The sequence below is a fragment of the Hordeum vulgare genome, chromosome 7H (assembly GCF_904849725.1).
Source record: "Hordeum vulgare subsp. vulgare chromosome 7H, MorexV3_pseudomolecules_assembly, whole genome shotgun sequence".
NCBI lineage: Eukaryota > Viridiplantae > Streptophyta > Magnoliopsida > Poales > Poaceae > Hordeum > Hordeum vulgare.
This window is the reverse complement of record NC_058524.1, coordinates 343,211,721-343,228,036: the sequence shown is the minus strand read 5'-3', so window position 1 is coordinate 343,228,036 and position 16,316 is coordinate 343,211,721.

The window sequence follows — 16,316 nt, the reverse complement described above, 5'->3', positions numbered from 1 at the left end:
ACTTTTTACCTCCTTTGATCTTCACTAAAACCCCCTGAGATAGCTCCCAAGTTTGCGGCTGCAAACTTATTTGCAGTCAAAACCAACTCCACCTAGATCCATATGGATCCGAACTTCATTCGGGCCCTCTAGAACGCATGCCTTGCATGCTAGACAACTTGGGTTGACCAAAATAGTGTTGTGCACACAAGTTGGCATGGTAACCACACCTCTGGCATGCAGAAATGGTGCTCTGCCAAGCAAGTTCGTCGTGTAGCCTGTGTCCGGCTGCGGCAGGGTGCCCACACTTACCCGGGGATCTATCGTTATCTCCCACGCCCCTCCCCAACACTAGCAAACCTCCAAGGTAGCTCTGACGTGCATGCTCGTCGTCCCAGGGCATCCGAAGCAGGCTGGAGATCCCTCCGGTCCCCCACTTCCTAAATTCTCCTCCTCGAGCCCCCACTTGACCTCTCTCACTCCTCTCCATCCTAAGCTACCTCCATTTAACCGGAGGGGTCCTATTTATAGTCTTAGTAGGAATCGGGTGAGAGAGATGGTATACAAAGTTGTTTATCCCGCATCTGCCCGTACGAGGCCAGATGTCTGAGCCAGGGGGGCGGATCTCCGGGATTTCAGGGGTGCGTCGAATGTCTGGGCGTATGGGACGGATGTGTGGGCTGGGTCAGGTCAGAGAATTCCAGTTCTTGCATCTCTACACCGGATTTCCGGGCCAAGGGGACGGATTTGTTGTAGCTGGTCGGATGTCCGGGCCGTGGTCGGATGTCCGGGCCGTGGCCGGATGTCCGTAGCTTGTAGCATCATTTTTCATGCCTTGGCGCTATGCGATCTCGAAGGGCCGGATTTCTAGAGTGATGGTCGGATATCTGGTGCCTGGGAGCTGTCTTGGCCTTACTTTGGTGCATTTGCTCATCTGTCTCAGAGTCCGTCTTTCATTGGTATTTTCCTTCACCCAAAGTGTCTTCTAGACCATCTTCATGATACCTAAGTATGCAAAGCATTTCTACTTGAGTTAGTATCCAAGTTCCCAGTGTATCGAATGGAGATTCAAGAAGGAGAGATGTCACCTCGGATTCAATGGCACATGCACGAGCTCTTGTCATGGGGCCACTTGTAGCTTGAGGTGTTGGTGATATATCCATGGGGATGATAATGGCATGCTCCATATCAACAGACATGGGTCAATTTACTTTCTACATGCATGACTAACTACCTCCAAAGCTATTTTGAAGCACACCTTGATGCCCAAATATGGAGATGACAAGCTAATTTGTCGATACTCAATAAACATGTTACATCATGTGGTTAGCCACACCAGGATCAGAGTGATGGATCTTATTGTTGAGACCATAACGAGGATTGTTGCCGATCAGAACAGATCATGTGGATACACTCCATATATTCATATGTTCATCAACTCTAATGTTGGGAAGAGACTCTATCTACTTGATCGACCACATCTTGCACTCTAGCCAGACTTTGAAAACAATGTTGTGGTGATGGATTCATCTCTTCCCATATCATCTACTTCACATGCAGAGATTGAGGGAGAGGCCCAGGCCCAGGAAGCCGGGGCCACTAGTGCTCCGTCTTTTAAGACGAAGAGCGATCACATGGCCTCTCTTATCAGGACCATTCAGGAAATGGAGAAGAACATCAATGAGCTATTGCTGAACTAGAAGATCCTTGAGAGGATTGTGGAGACAAAGTTTCATGACCTTGACAACAAGTTCACTGAGCTCACCAGCACATTCAACCAAGTGAAGCAAGAGGTAGATGCAGTACCTTTTCCTACATTGCTAATCCAAACTTAGTTTAGGACACAGGCTCGATATGTTGCTCTACCTGCTCACAATTTGAGACCTTTAGTGTCTGCACCAGTTGCGCCTTCTACCATGAATCCTTCAACACCTCAAGTATCAACTCCACCATCCAAGAGGACTTCTGCAGAAGCATTCACGAACGCTCTCTTACCGACTACTTGCACGACTATCGGAGTAGATTCATCTCTCCGTGGAGGAGGCCATTCCAAAAGTGACGTTTAGCTCTATACTTTCGAGCTTTTTCGTAAATTCTTGCCAAAGGGGGATACTAGCACGGCATGTAGCAATAATAAGGGCAAGGCCCAACTAGCATGCGGCTCCTCGATCAAGCAATAGCATGTATGACATGAAGATCAAGTCATGAGATGGTGGATGTTTCATGGCAATGTATCTCGGAAAGTCTATGGAAATGCCTTAATAGGTAGGTATGGTGGCTATTTTGACGAAAGATATAATGAGGCTTATGATGATAGAGTGTATCATGCCAATGGTTTGGATGCACCGGCAAGGTTTGCACCAACTCTCAGGATGAGAAAGGGCAATACACGGTACCGAAGAGGCTAGCAAAATATGGACGGTGGAAGTGCCAAAAATCAAATACTCACATTAGTCCGAAGAACTCATACACTTATTATCGGTAACTCTCTATCTAGTTAGGAGATTCACAAAGAAAAAAGTACCCCGAGGAGGAGTGTTTGAGGGTTTGGTTATCCTTGCACATCCTCTACCCATGGTAACGTGAAGGTACTCTATATATTCCAACCCCTCTAGAGGTTAGCGATCAATTTAGTAGCTAGAGTTCTCAAATAAATTTTAGTTTTTGAAAAACACATGGATTTCCCAAAATACGACACCTATAACTAATAGGCTCAAGCTCTTGGCACCAATAGTCCAAACATTACCCAAATCAATACATCAACACTATTGCAAGTTACTACTATACTTAAATAGCAACCTCAGTTACCTACTCATGCAAGACACACAACTGAGTGCAACGAGCCAACTCTCTAAACAAGATAAGCATGATAACTCAAGAGAGTTCCAAAAGCAACCTAAATAAAAGCTCTTAAAAAGATATAACATGAAAACTATGAGCTAAGCATGACAATAGCTATGTAAAGATAAAGAACACACAAAAAAGATAAGTATGAAAACCTATGTTGTGTTCTAGAGTGTAATGGAGCATGTTTCTCTCCCAAACAAGGTAGGATAGGTTCCAATTTCTATGAACAACAAGCTAAACTAAAACATAAAGAGCGGGACGCTCCAAGCATAGCACATAACATATGAAGTGATAAAAATATAGCATGGAGATGGACGAACTGATGATTGTTGATAGAGAAGGGGATGCACGGGGGCATCCCCAAGCTTAGACGCAGTCTCCTTGAATATTTCTTGGGGGATGTATGGGGTATCCCCAAGCTTGAGCGCTTGACACCCCTGGATCTTCTTTCATCATCTTCCATCGCATACTTGAAAACTCCCTTCATAGGAAACTCCTCATAAGTTGATTAGAGTGGTTAGTACCCATGATAATATAATTTATTACCTACTGGAAATAAATATTTTCATGAAAAGATACTGTTTCTCATGATCTCCAAAAGGTTTTTGCAAAGGAAAAGCAAGCTTAAGATTTGCAAAATGATGAAAACGCAAAACGTGGCAGAATCTGTGAAAAACAGAACAGTAGGTAGTAAATAATTTTTCCGGGGAGCTTCTACCACTCAAATCAAAAAACTCAGAACACATGCCAGAAAGAAAATTATATAGAGCATGCTATCAAAAAAAGTCAGATCAAAAAGATGATCTGGTGATTTTTGGCGAATTGTTCCGTCAAGCAGACCGAATCTGTTTCTGGACAGCTTGTCACAACTATTGAACTTTCTTGCAATCGGAGGCTAAAACTTGGCGCAAAGCTTGAAAATAAAGATACAATGATGTTGCTACAGTAGTAACAAGCATCAAGTACACTAAAACTGAAAGTAAAAACAAATTGGGTTGCCTCCCAATAAGCGCTTTCTTTTATGCCTTTGAGCTAGGTATGATGCAAAAAGATCAAGTATTATCAATTCCATAAGAATAGGTTGCCTGAATAACGAACTCATAAGGTAACTTAATCTTCTTTCGAGGGAAGTGTTCCATTCCCTTTTCAAGAGGAAATTGGAATATAATACTCCCTTCTTTCATGTCAATGATAGCACCAATGGTGCGGAGAAAAGGATGTCTCAAAATAACTGGACATGAGGGATCACACTCAATGTCCATAATAAGAAAATCAACGGGCACATAATTATCATTGAAAACAATAAGAACATCATCAATTCTCCCTAAAGGTTTCTTTATGGAAGAATCAACAAGACGAACACCAAAAGAGCATTGATCAAAAGGTTTCAAATCAAGCATATCATACATTCTTTTGGGCATAACGGAGGCACTAGCTCCAACATCACACAAAGCAAAGCAAGAGATAATATTCAATTTAATCTTTACCATAGGATCCCAACCATCTTCTAGTTTTCTAGGAATAGAAGTCTCTAAGATGAGCTTCTCCTCCCTAGCTTTGATAAGACCATTGGTAATATGCTCGTTGAAGGCAATATTGAGTGTACTAGTGTGGGGGTCTTTACCCATTCTTTGTAAAAAAGTGATCACTTCGGAAAGACTACAATTGTCAAAATCAAGATTACTACCATTAATTAAAGTGGTAATGATGTCATCTAAGCTCATTCTTTTGGTAGTCTCTAAATTCAAAGGACCTTCTTGTCCTATAGTTGAGGTATTAGCATCACCATTAATAAGTCCACTCAAACTAGGGGTGTGATGGGTGCTAAAAGTTTTGAGATCCTCAACAACTTGTATAGTAGAAATGGTAGTATGTGTAGGAAGGCTCTTAATCCTATCTTCCTCTTCTTTAGATACAACCACTTCGGGTTTGGACGCCATTTGATTTATCAAAGTGGCATGTATGTGATACATATTGGAGACTTGGGTCTCCGTGGTGGTGAGTCTAGTTTGGAGATATGAAATCTCAATGTTCAGGCTCTCAAGTTGTCTTCCAATGTTTTGCAAAATAGAAGAATGCTCATCTAATTGTCTAAATAAGGCCTTGGGTGTGCATATAATTCTTTGTAGCCTTCTCTATCTCTAAAAGTTTTTCATAGCTAGGTATTCTTCTATCATTAGGAGTGTAACTATAGTTGTTGTTGTTCCCATAGTTGTTGGATGGGAAAGGTCTAGGATTGCTACCAAAATCACTCCTATAAGCATTATTATTAAAGTTGTTCCTGGAGATAAAATTAACATCAACTTGCTCTCTTTCTTGAGCAACCAAAGAATTTAAAGGAACATCATGAGGATCAATAGGAGCTTGCTTTGTAAGTTAAGTCATGATCATGTCAACCTTATCATTACGGGAGGATATCTCCTCAACAGAGTTTATCTTCCAACCTGTTGGAGCTCTCTCGGTGTGCCATTGAGAATATTTTGTCATCATCTCATCCAATAGCTTTGTGGCAGCACCAAGTGTAGTTGACATAAAGGTTCCTCCCGCCGCGGAGTCTAGAATATTCCGCGAGGTAAAGTTCAATCCTGCATAGAAAGTTTGGATAACCATCCAAGTATTCAAACCATGTGTAGGGCAATTCTTAACAAGAGATTCCATACGTTCCCAAGCTTGAGCAATGTGTTCGTTATCCAGTTGCCTAAAATTCATAATGTTACTTCTTAACAGGATAATCTGAGCAGGCGGATAATACTTCCCAATAAAAGCATCTTTGGACTTATCCCAAAAATTTATGCTATTCCTAGGCAAAGATTGAAGCCACACTTTAGCTCCTCTTCTCAAGGATAAAGGAAAAAATATTAAGTTTAACAATTTCACCATCTACTTCTTTACATTTTTGCATATCACAAAGCTCAACAAAATTATTCAAGTGCAAAGTAGCATCATCTCCAGCACCGGAGAATTGATCTTTCATAAAAAGGTTCAGTAAAGCAGGTTTAATCTCATAGGAGGTAGCCCCAGTGGCGTGAGCAGCAATAGAAGTGCAGATAAAGTCCTTGTTGTCGTGACTAGGGAAGTCACACAACTTGGTGTTCTCAGTGGAACCCATAGCAGCGGCAACAAGCAAGAACAAAGCAACTATTTTTTTGTGGTTTTTTGGTATAAGACTCTAAAGCAAAAAACTAGAAAGCAAACTAACAAGACTAAAAAGGAAAGGTAAAAGATAGCATGCAACTACCCTGTCTTGAAGACTGTAGTCCCCGGGAACGGAGCCAGAAAACTTGCTTAATGACGAGTTGATGAATATACTTTTCGCTCCTCGTTGGTTACCCCAAGTGGAAGGTTGAGATGTAGTAAACAATAAGTTTTCCCTGACATGGAGACTATAAGATTTATCGAACCAGGAGGACTCTGAGGATCAACAAGTAAGTGTCCCCTGCCATGGCGCAAGCAGAAGACGTGGACCTGCACACGCACAAATAAGTTTGCTCCCAAAGAGTACAGAGAGGTTGTCAATCTCTCCAGCCTTGTAGTTTGCAAATGATCAAAACACAAGCGGGAATAGTGATGTGATTGCAACAGAAAAGTAAATGAAAGTAGTAAATGATGGAGGTGTAAGCAATGGTGGTGATATGGACCGGAGTCACATGATGTTCACTAGTGATGTCTCTCTCCCAAAATACTATAAACAACTATGCTTGGCTAAACAAATTACAGCTCGGAAATTGATAGAATTATAAAAGCACTGCAATGCTAATTATGCTACTTGAAAGTTAGAGGTTCAATAGTAATGGGCAGTATGCCAAGACAAGTAAATTGTTTACTCATCAGCATCTACTTACTAATCATCCACCTTGAGATATATATCCAGAACATCTCGATGCTATTAAGTTGCGAGCCCCACCCAAAGTGTAAACTCAAAACAATGGACAACTGCATTAAGGAACTATGCGTAAGGTAAACAATACTTGCAACCGCGGTCACAAGCACCGTTATTTTCTCCCTGGTGGCAACATCACATCCCCTAGTCTCATGTTTCTATCACTCAAGCTAGACATCAGGGGGCATGAACCCGCAATCATGCATAACGCTCCCTCTTGGAGTTACAATCTACTACTCGGCCAATGCAATAAAAAGCAACGGAGAACATGCATGAATCACTAAAGAACATAATATAAAAGGATAATCAAATATATAAGTCATAACAATCTGAACATAATCTCATAATCCATCGGATCCCAACAAACCGAGCATAGCAATAGCAGGAAAATTACATAGATGCCTTGATCATGTAGGGTAGCTCATAAGGGCTAATCATGGAAGCACAATATTGGAGAGAAGACATCACATAGCTACTGGTCATGGACTCATGGTCCAAGGAGGACTACTCACGGCACGTCCGGGAAGCGTCCATGGCGGTGGAGAAGCTCCCAGAGGTCAATCCTCCATCCAACAGGGTGCCGGGAATAGGTCTCCTAATGCTCCCGATCTCGGAAACGCTGCGGCGGCGGAACGATGGAGAAATTCGTGATTATGGATGTGATGGAAGGGTTTCCTCTCGGAGGAGTAAATATAGGCCAACGGAGGGCGTCAGAAGAGGTGGGGCCCACCCAGGTGGCATGTGGGCGCGGTCAGGGGCCAGGCCGCGCCGGGAGGTCGCCTGGGCAGCCCGTGGCCCCCCTGTGGCCCATCTTCGATGATCTGGAAGCTTCCGTTACGCTGATTTTTATATATTTTCTCGGGATTTTTGGGGCTCCCGAAAGTTGGTTAAAAGCCCTTGCAAAAAATACATTAGCAGACATAAACTAGCACTGGGTGCACTGCGTTACTAGGTTAGTCCAAATATGTGTAAAAAGATATAAAAGTGTAGCAAAACATATAACAATGTCACCCAAAAGATCATGGAACAAGCAGAAATTATAGATACATTTGGGACGTATCAACATCCCTGTCCCACTTGCATAGCCAACTACATAGCAACATATCTACTTCCCACCCATACAACTCTAAGCAGAGAGTGGAGTCATGAAAATGCAAGTATCATCGAGGAGTGCATAGGAGACCAAGCTAGAAAGGTTGTCACCACTTCATCATGATTTTTCATGCAACAAGTGCTAAAATGCCATGCGGAAAAATAGTTTCATCAACATGGTCAAAGGGCTGCTTGCTTGGCTCAACAAAGTCTTCAATTCTTCTGGTCCTTTGCTAGCACTGCGTCTATTTCATAGTCTACCATCTAAAGAAATCACAATAATCCACACAACATTGAGGAAAAATAAAAGTGCTAAAAAATAGGAGTTATATTTTCTTGGACACCCTTGGTTATAAGAAAAAAACCAAAGAGGTTCTACTGGATTTGGATTAATAAGTATTTTTGAATAGCTAAACAAGGTGAGAATGAAGGGGTTAATGATTCTGTAAGTTTACAATTTTTTTAAAAAAATAAGTAGAGGCACTCATTAAATAGGGCATGATTTTAGAGTTATCTAGGAATTGGTTTTAATACATTTGGAGTTGGGATGAATTTCCGATGAGCTTTCTAAGATGTATTAAGTGGGGAAAGGGACTTTATTAGAATCTACAGAAATAAAGCTTGGGAAAAATGTCCACTATTTTTAGGAAAATAGAGCATTATATATAGAGCAGAAAGAAATTTGAATCAATACATTTGGAGCTACAATGAATGATCCAAGGATTTTCAATTTGGTCTTTAATATAAGATAAATGGCCAAAATGATGGTGGTACATAAATTTTTATTTGGGAAAATGTGCAATACACACTATTGGATATAGCGTGATTTTAGGGGCATCTAGGAATTTGAATCATAAAATTTGGAGTTTGTAACAATTTCCTATGGATATTATTATATCTCTCGACAAGAAAAAGCAAAAATAAATTTACCAAAAAGTCCAAAACGGTGCACCGGGCGCAGGATAACAACTGCACCGGCCCAACAGCTCAATCACGTGTGCAAGGTGCCATGTCCCACGCGCATCCCGCGGAGTGTGCCTCCTTCACGGGAAATCCCAAATGGCAAAGGCCGCCTCCACTTAAGCGTCGAGCCCGATCATTGGTTCGCTTACAAGCGGCCCCTGGCGGCAGGCCTGTCTCCAACCTCCGCTCGAGAAAGGCTAGGACACGGGAGGCGAGGCCGAGCATGCACCAGCCACCTCCGGCACTGCTCCGTCCATGCTCAAGTGCAGGAGGATGCAACGGCACCATTCATGCACCACACGTACGTCGAGGTCCACTTGAGTGTCGGCAACAACCAGAGGCGGATGGCAGCAACGGCAAGCTCTAGCAGGGCGGCACGGTCGAGGAGAGAAGTAATGGGGCTGCGGGGAGGCTGGTGGAGGTCGCTAGCTCCATTGCCATGGGTAAGAGGGGGAGAGGGGAACTGAGGAGCCTAAATTTGAGTGAGGCATGATGCGTCTCCAATGTATCTATAATTTATTATTGTTCCATGCTATTATGTTATCATTTTTGAACACTTTTTATAAACTTATCATCCAATTTACATTATTTTTGAGCAGTAACCTATTGACCTAGTGCCCAGTGCCAGTTGTTGTTTTCTGCGTGTTTTTCCACTTTTCAGGTTCCAGTGCCAATTGACCTGAAACTTTTTGTGATTTTTTTTTCTCGGCCAAAACAAGACTGTGGAGCATCGTAAGGAGGCGGGAGGGTGCACGAGGACCCCACAAGCCAAAAGGGTATAGCCTGAAGGGATGCACCTTGATGCGTTGTGGCACCCTCATGGCTGTCCCAACTCCGTTCTCTGGCCTATAAATTCTCAACTACCCTAAAATCTTCGAGGGAGGTCCTGAAACACTTTTTACGACACCGCAAGTCTTTGTTCTGACGGGAGGCCTTCTAGAGCTTTGTTCCATCACTCTGCCGGAGGGGGGGATCGGTCAGCGAGGGCTTCTTCATCAACCTTTCTTCTCTCATGATGATGTGTGCCTAGTTCACCACAGACCTACGGGTCCTTATCCAATACCTAGATGGCAATCTCTCTCTTTGATCTTCAATACAATGATAATCACATATTTGCTTTGATACATATCATGTAACTCTTTTGTACGGTGTGTTTGTTGTGATCTAATGAATTGTGGGTTAATGTTAAGATCATTCATGATAATGTGGGGACCCCGACTTACAAGTCGAGGTCGCCGAATGATCGTGCTGAGTGATCCCAGAGATCAATGCTCACCGAACACACAGATACTGAAATAAAGAGAGTCTTACATCCGAGTACCGAATTATTACATCACATGACCGAATGGTCAAGTTCACAAGGTTGGGCCTAAGGCCAAATCATACTGATAAAACTAATAGCGGAAAACATAGGGCTAAGCGGGTGCCCATGCCATCAAGCCTACACTGACATGCATTCTGACGCGGAAGCGTCCTAGTTCGCAGGGGCGTCTCCAAAGACGTACTCATCTCCAAACTCCGGTCCTTCCATGTCTGGTGAATAACATAACCAGTGGCAAGCCAATGAGTACTTTGAATGTACTCGCAAATAGCCCATGACATGAACAATGAAAGTGAAGGATAACAATAATATGCATCTTTGGTGGAACTCATCATGGTGGATTGATCATGAATATGCATCAAGTTAAAGAATTACTTTTGAAGAACAGGTTATAGATATCAATATATCTGTCGAGGGCTAAGCCATCCGAGTTCACCCTATATGCTAAGTCACCAAACCTGGTCATGTCATTACTTCCGTAACAACACGTTTTCTCACAACTCACACACACTTGGTTTATGCGGAAATAACTGGACGTAGGTTAAGCAGCACCACCCAACTTTCCTTGACCATGGACACAGCTATTCGAATAGTTTTACACTCTACAGAGGTAGTACGCTGGACCCATGAGATCCGGGAAACTTGCGTGTCATCCACGACTCACGGTATATAACATACCCAAGGTAAGTACCCGATCAATGCCTTTCCCCTGACGATACTAGGCAAAGAGGTCCACTCGATTGGTACCCAGCCCACATGTTGTACGTCTTACGAGCACCAACTCTGGACAGTATCAACCATGCGGGGACCAACGGTCTGCCTGGAACTCATAAAAATGGCATAGTCGTCCTACCTGGCACGACCCCATCACGAGAGTGACCACAAATCACTCCCGCCACTAGTAATGTGGCTCTTTGCTAGCACCAACCAGAGTAATCAACATAGCCCCGTCCTATAAGGGGTAACGTGGTCGTACTGGTAAGGTTGGGACGGTCGACACATCATAAATCTATTCCCATTTCTGAAACCATACTCACTCAAAATACCCGGTGCACCACTTCACCAAAAGTGGACACCTAACTCATCATCACCCTCGGGCATTAGTGGCACCCGACGGGGTTTTCATAAACTCTTGATTTACACCAACAACATGCTCATGCTCTTTACTCTAGCATTACTTGTCAATCATGATACTAGCATGATCCTCAAGGGGTAGGATCAAGCTTAATGCATGTGCTCCGGAAGAGCCATCGGTAACCTCACATCAAATGATTTACCGGCACTTATGATCATATGCAACGGAAATACTTGCTATCTTAAAATGCAATATAACATATGCTTAGTCATGGTCACAGGGCTGCTAGCCTTGGTCAGCTAGGTATCTCGGGTCTTTGAGGTCTTCCCCTCCGATTCTCTCGTCACACGGATTTTCTATCGTCGATAAGAGAATAAATAAGAAATAGCTCTCAGAAACAGATCACAAAGTTATTTTTAAAATGTTCTTTATTACTGCTAAATCTAAGTTATCTTTTTGAAAAATATTTGCCTCAGATTTCATGAAGGAACATTTTAAAAATTGACCAAACAGAGGCAAAACTATTCCAATTTAGTCCTTTTTAATATTGCAAACAGAATAGTTGTTTGAAAAATTCATCTAATCATCTCATTAAATACTACACATTTTTAGCAGAAAAATAGTGGAAAAATTATGTTTTTACACTGGTTAAATATTTTAATAAAAATCATTGAAATCAGATTTTAAAAATAAAGAAAATGGGCTAAGTCCCTGGCCTGGCTCGGCCTGGAAGTGGGTTGGCCCATGGCCAGCCGATAGCCTGACCAGGAGCGCGCGCCATCAGGTTTGAACCTGACGTGGGGGCCCTGCGGTCGTGGCTGCGGGCAGCGCGGGGGAGGAGGCTGGGCCACCGACAGCTGGGGCACACCCGTCGGGGTCGTATCCTACCTGTGACCAGAGAGGAGGAGGAGCACACCGGCGAGGCTGCCGACGTTCTCAAGCCCCAACAAGGACAGGAATGGGTTCGGCATGACGTAGCCTACCTGCTGGTGGTCGGAACAACATCGGAGATGCAGGGGTTCACCGGCGATGAGAAGGTCGCGGCGGAGGAGTTTCGGGAGGTGGTCGAGGAGGTAGCTAGGGGCACGGAAATGCTCGGGCGAGTTGGGGGAAAGCTTCTTTGGGTTGAGGGGATCAGTTTGGTGGGTCGAGGGGCGCACGAGCCGTCATGTAGCCGGAGATCAACCGGAGCTCCGAGGCGGAGGGGCCTCGGTCGATCTCGAGCACCGAGGCTCTACTAGCTTGCTGGGGTAGCTAGGGAGGTGCTAGTGGTCGTGGTGAAGCTATCTGAGGGGTGCAGGAGCGAGGGGAGGGCTATAAATAGGCCCGCGACGGTGAGCCGATTTGGGAGCACCAGTGACTCACCATTGCGTGCATGGGGGTGGAGAGAGGGGCTGGGATCGAAACCACGATCTCAGGACATGGTTTTGGACTGCCAGAACCATCTGCTACAGAGGGAGAGAGGGAGGAGTCGAGCATCCGTGGCCGCGCAACCTTGGTCGGTTCTGGTGCGCGCGGGCATGCGTCGCACGAGCTCTAGCGCAAGAGAGGAGGGGCCCTGATGTTTGCTCGACGCAGAGGGTTGTTGGGGAAGAGGTTGGACACCTCAGGGGAGGCTGGAACTGGTCGAGAGCGCCGCCCCCACCTCGGTGGCTTCCTGTAGCGCGCCCAGAGCGCAGTTTTGGCATGTCGCGACATGCTGGTGCGCTTGGAGGCGCATTGGACGTGTCTAACATGTCGTGGCACTGGCTGGGAGTGTGGCTAGCCGTCTGGGTCTCGTGGGAGCTTCGGCTAGTCAAGGGAGACAAGAAATACTGGTGCTGTCAGCCTTGAACTGAAGCCTAAATTGGGGTTTTTGGCCTTTCCACTTTGAAACAGTGAGGGGCCAGTTGACTAGGGTTAGATATAGATACTGGACACCTAATCTATTAGTTTGGAGCAAAGGGGTTGGGTTTAGCTGTGGCTAAGAGGGCTTTTCCCATCTGTCAGAAGGTGCTCGACAGTGGATTAACAGGGTTGCACCCCACAACTGGTGCTGCAACTTAACAGGTTTGGGTTTCGTGCTAAAACATGGGGTTTCACCAAGTTTGAGCTCCATTGGACAAGTTTAGCTTTGTAAACTTGAAAACGCCTCCATATAACCAGATTTGTCCCTTCTTAAGAGAGTGTGGGCAAACTGAATTCCACAAATCCCATTTTTGGTGTGAAACCCTCATTTGAGGTGTTAGGCACTGCTGCAAAGTTTCAGCATCATTGGACAAACTTTGCTGTGTAGAGTTGCTCTAACTTCAATCTGGACAGAAGGGGTTTTAAGGTTATTTGGGGTCCTTAATCACCTTGGATCAAGGTGAAGATTTATGTGGATGCCAAATGTAGCTTAGGGATACCACTCGAATTTCCTGGGATTTTGTTGAGAATATTTCCTTTGGAAATATTTCAAAAGGTCAAAACAGACAAAAATGGTTTCGAGGGCTTTATTCAATTAATTATAATATAAAATAGGGTTAAAAATCTTATGTATGGAAAATATATGTCCTTCTGATCATCTCCAAATTTAATCAGATTTTTCAAAGGCAGAAAGGTATTTTTCCATGTAGGAATACCAATTCTGGCCTCAGAAATGGACATGCAATTAAATTAAAAAACAATTATAAAAATAAATATTTTTTTGGTTTTGGAATATAAAGATAAGTTAGAATCAGATCACCAACTTTGAGTAGAAACCAACCTTGCCATCAGGGACAAGTAGTGCAACTCAAAGTAGGGTTTTACCTTGATCAGAATCAAGTACAGGTTTTTAGAAATAATTCAATATTGTGAAATGGGGCTTTTATCATCACATGATCACACACACAAGCATACAATGACAATCATGGCACTCACATCATTAGTTTTGAAAAAGTTTTAACAAGCTGAGATTTTTGCATTACAAAGAATGTGGTAGAAAAACACGGTGTGAAAGACCTGTCCCCCTTACGAGAATCTCCCCGAGATTCCTAAGCTAGGTGCTAAAAAGGTCTGGAAACTCAGATCACAGATAGTCTTCACACTCCCATGTTGCTTCAGCTTCCGTGTGGTTGCTCCATTGAACCTTGAAATACTTGATGGGGCGACTTCTGGTGCAACGCTCGGCTTCATCCAGAATGCGGATCGGCTTCTTGCGGTAGGTGAGATCACGCTGAAGGTCAATGGCCTGATGGTCAATGTCCTTGTAAAGATCGAGAAGATTTGGCGCTTGAAGACACTTCTGAAGTTGTGACACGTAGAAGACGTTGTGCACACCCAAAAGTTCCGGAGGTAGCTCTAACTGATAAGCAACTTCTCCACACCTTGTCGTGATCTTAAAAGGTCCAATGAACCTTGGAGCGAGTTTCCCTTAAACATGGAAACGATTGGTTCCCTTGAGAGGTGTGACTCGGAGGTACACCTGGACTTCAAGGTTAAACTCTAGTTCCCTGCGGCGAAAGTCCACATAGCTCTTTTGTCGCGACTTGGCCGCCTTTAGATTCTCTCGAACAAGTTGCACCTTCTCTTCTGCCTTGTGCAAAACTTCTGGCCCAAAAATCAGCCCTTCTCCGGTTTCGGACCAGTTGAGCGGGGTGCGGCATTTTCGTCTGTATAGCACTTCAAATGGGGCCATTTGGAGACTGGACTTGTAGTTGTTGTTGTATGAAAACTTAGCGAATGGCAGACACTCTTCCCATTTGGCACCATGTGCCAAGACGCAAGCGCGGAGCATATCTTCGAGTATCGGATTCACTCTTTCCGTTTGTCCACCCGTTTGCGGGTGGAAAGCGGTGCTGAAAGGGAGCTTGGTTCCGAGGGCTTCTTGAAACTTTTTCCAAAACCTTGAGGTGAACTGCGTGCCTCGGTCAGATACAATCTCCTTGGGAACTCCATGAAGGCTCACGATACAATGGATGTACATACTAGCCAATTGGTTTCCATCGTACGTAGTGTTGACTGGAATGAAATGGGCCACCTTAGTCAGGTGGTCGACAATGACCCATATGGAGTTGTGCGTTTTGCTGGACCTGGGCAATCAAGTGATGAAATCCATGCCGACTTTGTCCCACTTCCATTCTGGCACTTGGAGTGGTTGTAGCAATCCAGCGGGTCGCTGATGCTCAGCTTTGACTCGCTCGCATACGTCACACTTGGCAACATGAGATGTTATTTCCCTCTTCATACCATGCCACCAGAATCTCTCTCGGAGGTCTTGATACATCTTGGCACCACCGGGGTGAATAGCGTCGGGTGTATCATCTGCTTCTTGTAGGATCTTGTCCTTGAGTTCAGCCTTGTTGGGTACGCATAAACATATCCCAAACCACACTACTCCTTGCTCATCCACCGAGAACCCTGGGGCCTTGCCTTCTTGAATCTTCTTCTTGATGCCTTCAATGCTCTTATGGCCCATCTGGGCTTCCTTGATGTCATCCTCTAGCGTTGGTTTGACTTCCAGGTTAGCTAGGAATCCTGATTCTACTAGCTCCAACCCGAAGTTCTCCAATTCTTCATACAAGGCAGGGTGCTGGCCTTCCGGCTTAAGGCATCAGCCACTACATTGGCCTTACCGGGGTGATATTGAATGCTAAGGTCGTAGTCTTTGATTAACTCCAACCATCTCCGTTGCCTCATATTCAATTCCCTTTGAGTGAAGATATACTTCAGACTTTTGTGGTCAATGTATATTTCACATAGCTTCCCCAGAAGGTAATGTCGCCATGTCTTCAGGGCATGCACTACCGCTACCAATTCGAGATCATGGGTGGCATAGGTCTCCTCATGCGGGCGCAGTTGCCGTGACAGATACGCCACAACTCTGCCATCCTGCATTAGAACCCCTCCGAGCCCGGTCCTGGAGGCATCACGATATATCACAAACTCCTTGCTAATATCTGGAGTGGCCAATACCGGTGCGGTAGTTAATCTCTTCTTCAATTCTTGGAATCTTGCTTCACACTCCGACGTCCATTTGAACTTCTTGCCTTTCTTCAAGAGCTGAGTCATAGGTCGAGCGATGCGGTAGAATCCTGCTACGAACTTGCGGTAATATCCTGAGAGTCCGAGGAATCTCCTGACTTCCTTCACATCAATTGGTGATTCCCAGTTAGTTACCGTAGTAATCTTGGAGGGATCAACTGCCAATCCACTTG